Raw genomic sequence first — 8965 nt, 5'->3', positions numbered from 1 at the left:
TTTTTCAGTAATTAATTCTAAAACTGCCTTTATAAAACACCCAAAAAGATATTATTAATTAATAAAATATGCCTGTTATATTTTTTGCCATTCATTTATTAAAGCAAACATATAAATTACATTAATGTTTATTTCAATTAATTTTTGTGTATTTTTAATGAAAAACAAGTGCCCCGAAAATGGTGAAAATGCCCCAAAAATGTTTTGGTCTACCATGCCTTGCCTAATTTCTAGGGAAATCACTATACATTTTATGCAGCCAAAATGATCGTACCACTGTGTCCTGTCGTTGATATTAATATAATAATAAATGAAATCACCAGCAGGTGTTTAGTTTTTACCGAGTTTTGAAGGAACACTTCAGCAATAGTGATGGTGAAGGATTTCCCATACCTTTCCTTTTAACTTATTTTTGTGCTTATTACCAATTAAGGTTCAAGCACGCTGTCCTGGGCACACACACCTCAGCAATCTGGGCTGTCTGTCCAGGACAGTGAGTTAGGGTTAGTTTGAGAGAAGAGGGTGTATAGTGGCCTTACACCTACCCATTGAGTCATTAACTCGGCCTGGGTGGGAGCCGGTACCAGGCTGCGAACCCAGTACCTACCAGCCTTATTTCCAATGGCTTAACCACGTCGCCACCAAGGCTGGTAGGATTTCCCATAATTCATTCAAGCTTCGCATATGCTTTTGTAATGATTGGGTAATCTGAATGGTAGATGATTACATGTATACAGAAATTCTTTCATAACCAATAATTAGGTGATGTCTTCACAAACACGCTGTGGTATAATTAATTTTTAATCTCAGTATATTCCTAATTGTGATTCATAACTGTCTAGAAACATATTCATGTAAATATATATGATTTACACATTCCAAACATCACCATGCAAAACATTCATGGAAGTGTGTTCCCTTAACTTGGATAATGGGGCGCTGTTTAAGATTTTACCATTCCTATCCTGGATGGAGGTGCCGGCGTAAGTCAATACCTGTGCCCATGACAGGCGTGTGCTACAACAGCTTTCTCTTAATGTGCATGTTAAAACCTCGGACCTGACCTGATTTGACCATATTGAGCATTGATATTTAATCCTTTTGTAGGGTTTTTTATATTTCAATTTATTTTCGTGCTTATATCCAATTAAGGTTCAAGCACGCTGTCATGGGCACACATCTCAGCTATCTGGGCTGACTGTCCAGGACAGTGGGTTAGTTGTTAATTGTCGGTGGCTAGTCAATGTATTTCTGATTGTAATAATGTATGAAGGAGCCCAGACTGCATTTTTGTCTCCCAATAATTTTGTAAGAATGATAAGAATGAAAAAATCAACAACATGTAATAATTATATTAGGAACTATAGTGTAGTTTGAGCTGTAACAAACATTAAGACAATGATAAACACATTTTATAGACAGACATCAGTATTCTGAACTAGAAAATGTATTTAATAATTAGATAATTTTAATCGTTAAAAAAATCTCTTTGTCAGTCACAAACAGTGGAAGTAAACAGGCTGTTTAACGTTGGTATAAGAATATCGGTGTTAAAACTATTGGGATTTCACACATCTCCATACTGCATGGAGAAATACTTATTGTATATAGAATCGTCACCTGTCAGTAAAGTTGTCTGTGGTCAACTAGATTCATTGAAATCATAATATTTTTCAAAAATGCTATGTATATTATCTGTCAAACAAACAAAACAAAGATGATTTTCAATATTTGTATATAATTCGATTTTTTTAAATACATCATTATGTATATTTTATGTAATAAAAAAAAATGAACACATATTGATAATTTGTGCTCTCTTTTTATCACTGCCAGATTCGTAAGACTGGGTAATAATAAAACAATGAATTATCCCCCTTATGTCCTGCAGCAATCTGGCTTTGGTTTTTCTACATGTGTTACAAATATACTGAATGAATGAACGTTTAACGACACCCCAGCACGAAAAATACAAATATACTGATGTCCAAAAGAAACTATACCAAGAATCAGAAGGAAATGTTTTAAGTAAACGCACTCAACACATTTTATTTACAGTTACATGACATCTATATGGTTAAGGACTACACAGATATTGAAAGAGAAAACCCGCTGTCGCCACTTCATGGGCTTCTCTTTTATATGCACCATCCCACAGACAGGATAACACATACCACGGCCTTCGATATACCAGTCATGGTGCACTGGCTGGAGCGAGAATTAGCCCAATGGGCCCACCGACGGGGATCGATCCCAGACCGACCACGCATCAAGTGAGCGCTGTACCACTGGGCTACGTCCCGCCCCCTATACCAAGAATCTGAGACACTATTGGGGGCGGGATTTAGCTCAGTCGGTTGAGTGCTCGCTTGAGGTGCTTGCATCACAGGATCGAACCACCTCAGTGCATCCATTCAGCTGACTGGGTTGTTTTCTCGTTTCAACCAGTGCACCACAACTGGACAAAGTCTGTGGTATGTGTTTCAACCAGTGCACCACAACTGGACAAAGTCTGTGGTATGTGTTTTCCAGTCTGTGGGAAAGTGCAAAAAAAAGCTCCATTGCTGCATTAGAAAAAACATGTAGTGGGTTTCATCTGATGACTATGAGTTGGAATTACCAAATGTTTGACTTCCAATAGCCGATGATTAATTAATCAATGTGATCCGGTGGTGTCGTTAAACAAAACAAACTTTAACAGAGAGACTACTGAAGAAAAACCAAGACCTATTTCCTATTCAAAAGATATATTTTTATGAGATTATTTTGGGTATTTTTTGCATATTGTGAATAAAATTCCATTTCATAAAAGCAGAAACATTTAGGGCCGAATTTATGAAGCCGTTTTTTTTCTATTTAGGTTTTTAAACATAGTAAATGTATGTACCGGGTAGTTACACATACATTTACTAAGTCTAAAACACAGGGATGTGAGAGCTATGCGGAAACCCATAAATGCGCTTTTCCATTTCTTCTAAAAAAAAAAAAAACCCACGATGTTCAATACTGTTGACCACACAAGGTTCATTTGCATGTTTTCACGGTTTCAAGTTTATGATGTGTGCCTTATAAGTTATAACCAATTTAGATCTGTTAGCATTGAATGCAATTTTTGGCAGTTCAAGGGGTTGCAAACAACAATTTTCCTTTAAGGGCCCTTGAGTGGCCCCTGGACCCCAGCCGCAGTAAGCTTATTTGTTCCAGCCCCTCTCACATCCCTAAAAACGGGCTATGTAAATTTGGCCATTAATCACTATTTCGTTTCCATTATCCAAATTATAAAATAATTTATATCTATAATTTGGGGGGGTGGGGGTAAAGTTTCTTTTGGACGTTATACTTTCATAAAGGTGCAGTATACTTTTTGTCTCCCCTTGTGTACTTTTTGTCTTGTGCAGTATACATTTTGTCTCCCCTTGTCACTGGTAGTAACATCCATAGATGTTTCATCTCAATATATGTTTAAAAAATTGATAATAAACTCGTAAAAATAAAATAAAATAATTTAAATTTTAATTGAATTAATTTTAAATTGTTTTACATGCATTGAATAGAACATTGATAAATGCAAGTATAAAAATTAAAATTAAATCATTAGTTAACATGCAATAAGATGAGCATATAATAACTAGTATATATAGGTTCAACTATAAACCAAGTTTCATAGGTCAAATAGTGACAACAACCAAAATACTCGTCCAGTGTCGGATGTTGACCATGTTATTGGCAGTCAATCTGACATTACTGACATTCAATCCCACTTTACAACTTTGTATAAAATACAAACATCACTACGTTAGGAGTGAATTAAATTTGGTCTACATTCCCATGTGTTCCCTTATTTCTTTCCATCAGTATAATTAGGGAGAAAGAGAGCTACCTGTGAACAACTTAACATGGAAGCTAAGGTAGAAGACCACAGTGGCTTATAGTTAGGGAGAAAGAGAGCTACCTGTGAACAACTTAAAATGGAAGCTAAGGTAAAAGACCACAGTGGCTTATAGTTAGGGAGAAAGAGAGCTACCTGTGAACAACTTAACATGGAAGCTAACAGAAGACCACAGTGGCTTATAGTTAGGGAGAAAGAGAGCTACCTGTGAACAACTTAACATGGAAGCTAAGGTAGAAGACCACAGTGGCTTATAGTTAGGGAGAAAGAGAGCTACCTGTGAACAACTTAACATGGAAGCTAAGGTAGAAGACCACAGTGGCTTATAGTTAGGGAGAAAGAGAGCTACCTGTGAACAACTTAACATGGAAGCTAAGGTAGAAGACCACAGTGGCTTATAGTTAGGGAGAAAGAGAGCTACCTGTGAACAACTTAAAATGGAAGCTAACAGAAGACCACAGTGGCTTATAGTTAGGGAGAAAGAGAGCTACCTGTGAACAACTTAAAATGGAAGCTAACAGAAGACCACAGTGGCTTATATTTAGGGAGAAAGAGAGCTACCTGTGAACAACTTAACATGGAAGCTAAGGTAGAAGACCACAGTGGCTTATAGTTAGGGAGAAAGAGAGCTACCTGTGAACAACTTAACATGGAAGCTAAGGTAGAAGACCACAGTGGCTTATAGTTAGGGAGAAAGAGAGCTACCTGTGAACAACTTAACATGGAAGCTAACGTAGAAGACCACAGATATTTGTGAATCTTCAGCTGAGGTTTATGCATGCCAACCCCTGGCATTTTAAATGCCCACCTATGGTTTAAAAATAAAGAAAGATACAAGTATAGGAAATTACTAATAGGGTCATAATTAGATTTTACATATTTGTAGTTAAAATTGTTGTGTTACATTCCAAAATGTGTCCCCACAATTCATGATTTTGGGTTCATAAACCACTGCAGATATACATGTAATGCATATATTTATGAAAACTTTGCTCATCAAATCTTACAAAAAACATCATTTGAATAAAGGGGTGGGACGTAGTAGCCAAGTGGTAAAGCATTCACTTGATGCATGGTCGGTTTGGGATCAATCCCCGTTGGTTGGCCCACTGGGCTATTTCTCGTTCCAGCCAGTGCACCATGATTGGCATATCAAAGGCCGTAGTATGTGCTATCCTGTCTATGAGATGGTGTATTTAAAAGATCCTTTGCTACTAATGGAAAAATGTAGCGGGTTTCCTCTCTAAGACTATATGTCAAAATTACCAAATGTTTGACATCTAACAGCTAATGATTAATAAATCAATATTCTCTAGTGGTGTCGTTATGTTTTCTTCCTTTTTATCATCTTTTTGGTATTACTGGTTAAAACAAAGAAATGTACTCTGATTGTACATGAATTGTGACCCGTAGTAAGTTGATCACAGGCCTAACTGACAAACCTCTCTTAACCTTCGTCTTCTTGCATAGAACTGCGAGATTGCGAAGTTGTCACAGATTAGTGAATGGTCTCTAACAGATGGTTTGCTCCAGCCAGTGCACAACGACTGGTACACCAAAGGCCGTGGTATGTGCTATCCTGTCTATGAGATGGTGCATATAAAAGATCCCTTGATGCTAATCGAAAAGAGTAGCTCATGAAGTGGCGACAGCGGGTTTTCTCCCTCAATATCCGTGTGGTCCGTAACCATATGTTCGACGCCATATAACCGTAAATAAATGTGTTGAGTGCGTTGTTAAATAAAACATTTCCTTCTTCTCTAACAAATGGATGGGATTCCACATGTGTCTAAAAATAGACTTAAATGTCTAAAAATATACTTACCATGGGAGACTCCCAGTATTTAATCAAGTCTCCCAATCTCCTACCTGAGAGGACGTTTCTCATGGAAAATTGTTTTTTGTTGGTTTTTTTTTTTGGGGGGGGTTCTAAGAATATAAAAAAATTCAAGCTACCATGGGCATTTACAGTTTACATTTAGGCATAATAACACCTCTAACTTGTAAAACATCTCCACACTAGACTACATAATGGAAGTATCACATGACATTGTAGTCTTTTGATCTCCAGTGACTGAAGATTGTGAGTCTCGGACAGCGATACACATCAAAACTGGGCCATTGCATCTCAAGTGAACACTATAAATGGGCTACATAGAACTCCAGTAACTTCAGAACAGCATGGCACATTGTTCGAATAACAAATGCAAAAAGCAAAGCCAATAACCAATTTAATATTGCACATATTTTATCCTGTAATGATTTTGTACTAACCGACAACCCCTGTGATTAAGAAAACGTCCACGGCGAAAAACAAGCAGTGGAAAAAAATTCTAATATAATCCATAGCAAAACTAAGTGCCATGGAGAATGAAAAACTCCACGGCAATCTTCACAGCATTGCTGATTGCCATGGGCAATTGCAGAGGTTGACCGATTAAAGCGAAAAATTGAAGTAAAGTGAAAACTGGTACAGCCTTAAAACAAATGTGTGTGTGTGTTTCTGGTTTCCCGACCTGCCCTAATTAAAAAAAACCAGTAAAAAATTATGATCACTGATGTTTTTGCAATCGGCAATCTAGACTAACACCTCAGCTTATTACGTTTTTTCGGTTTAGATTAGATTTTTTAAAAAAGAAGAAAAAAAAAGGTTCACACCTACAATGTACCTATCCTGTTTTCTTCAAGGATGAAACTTGAAACACACATATTTGTTTTTTAGGCCTAACTAGTTGTCTAACAGTTTACTGCTTGTCATGTGACCTATCTGACCTCATTCATTTGCTTTGACTAGATATTCAATTGCATAGTAGTAAATATAAACTTCTTCTTTTTCTTTTTTTTGTACACATTTAGGAACTACTGTAACCAGGAACATCGTTTCATTATAGCAGTAGTTCGTTATACACTTTTGTGGAAGTTAACTTTTCATTCAGGAAGTCGGCCATTTTGGATTTTTTAAGATTTCATTTATTATCACAAATATCAGTGCAGTTGTTATGGATGCATTGCCCTTAATGCTACTGACTAATAAGATACAAATAAGATAAAAAATATAAAAATATATATATATATGATCAGTTCACTATGTATACACTAATTTACATTAAAATTCACAATTTTGACAAACAAATTGGTTCAATTTAACAGTAAAATTTACCATACATAGTTCATTCAAATCCGGGTCGTTTTGCCCTAAAACCATTTCGAACACTGCATTGAAATCAACATACCGTACTCAGCGTTTTAACCTCAGCTGGGTATATAGTATATTTAATAAGAAACCACAGCACATCAGTAGTATGCAGTATGACTGTTCATAAATTAATTATTAATGTGAATACATTATCTGTATATTATCTAAGGCCTGTACATATTTCATGTATATAGCTTGAGTAAATGATATTGGAAATAAAAAAAATTATAATATTATTTTTATCTGTAAACATAAATACGCAATATAGATCGCAATGTGTGACATCTAAAAATCAATGGATAAAAGACAAATCAATGAATAAATGTACTTTATTAACAAAACAAAAATTAGGGTGAATCAAAACATGGGGCGAAATGACTCGGTTGGAGGTACGAATCGACCCTGCTCAAAATAGTAATAAGGTAAATTGACCTGTTACCATTCATTCTATGTATTAAAATTTATAAATACTATATAGGGGAAAAAACAGGACTTTACAATCAGTTCGTTTTAACTGGTAGTTTGTTGTAAGTGTGTTCATTTTAAAAGTACTTTATTGTATATTAAAGGTCTACTTTACAATAAAATAAAATTATAACCAAACCTAAAAAAAAGTTTGGCAAGTTGCAGTAAAATAAACATCTAGTCTTTCCCATCCAGAAACATTGTTTTCTTGCTATGGTATGACTGGTATATCAAAGACTGTGGTATGTGCTAGCCTGTCTACGGAATAGTGCATATAAAAAATCCCTTGCTACTAATGGAAAAATGAAGCAGGTTTCCTCTCTAAGACTACATGTCAAAATTACCAAATGTTTGACATCCAATAGCCGATGATTCATAAATCAATGTGCTCCAGTGGTGTTGTTAAACAAAACAAACTTTTTGCTATTGTATGTACTACAGGTAGGTAACTAGTTTAACGTGTTCATCTACCACTAGGGTTTCAAACACACCCATCATGAGTCCGACCTCCGATAACATCGGGGGGGGGCTGACTCGGGACATATGTACTACAAGCTATTTATTTCTGAGACGATTGTTTTCTAAACTGTTTTCAAAACAGTTTTACTTTTCTTCTTATGTCACATCAACAAAAAAACAATGTTCATGGAGGCTGGAAATACTATAGAATTTGTTTTGAATAAAAAGGAGTGTTTGTTAAATGACAGCACACTATGTCAAGTTGTTAACACAGTGGCTTGTGATTAAAAGCATTTGTTTTATACAATTTTCCAAATTTTTAATTACATGATTGGTAAATGGTAACTTTGGCAAAATATTAATTAGGCATATATATACTTTAAAGGCTATATATATATTTATTTATTTATTACCCCAGCGGTCACATAACAGGGAAAATATTTTCCATATTTTCTCAGTGAGAAATATTTTGCATTGGTCTAACGAACAATACTATTGGACAATTTGATGCTTACAAACCAATGACTTTGTCGGTACTAAATATGACGTCTTCACGATTTGACAAACACACAAAATGACGTCATGTAGTTTAAAGAGTTTGCCTTTACAGGTCTCTGTTTTTGGTGTTAAATTAATAACAAAATGTCATTTTAATGCAATTCATTATAGATTTGGAAGCAGAATAAAGAGAACTTGTGGGGGTTTTTTAATTATCTATGAACGTGATTAAATTACGTTATAGTAATTCTCAGAACAGTGCATAAAGTGGTTTACATCGTTCCTATACAGGTTGGCCTTCATGCATGTGCGTCGAAAATAAAGGCTTTTAGAGAAAAAATAGCTGAGGTAATAAATAGAATAACAAACTTGGTACCAGTTATTATCAAATTTATGTTCCTCGTGAAATAATTTTCATTTGTCACTCGCTAAAGTTCGTGACAACTGAAAATTATTTC

The 8965-nt window shown here is 35.4% G+C and overlaps 1 long non-coding RNA gene across 1 annotated transcript; it reads right to left on the bottom strand.

Annotated features, from left to right (window-relative positions):
* Positions 1 to 3491: 3491 nt before the first annotated feature.
* Positions 3492 to 4969, bottom strand: LOC121377250. The gene is made up of 2 exons (XR_005958596.1): positions 4595 to 4969; positions 3492 to 3880 (listed from the first exon to the last, which is right to left on the bottom strand). It is a non-coding gene; the product is annotated as an uncharacterized LOC121377250 (long non-coding RNA).
* Positions 4970 to 8965: the final 3996 nt, after the last annotated feature.

The sequence above is a fragment of the Gigantopelta aegis genome, chromosome 7, assembly GCF_016097555.1.
Source record: "Gigantopelta aegis isolate Gae_Host chromosome 7, Gae_host_genome, whole genome shotgun sequence".
Taxonomy (NCBI): domain Eukaryota; kingdom Metazoa; phylum Mollusca; class Gastropoda; order Neomphalida; family Peltospiridae; genus Gigantopelta; species Gigantopelta aegis.
This window is presented reverse-complemented; position numbering and strand designations above follow the sequence as displayed.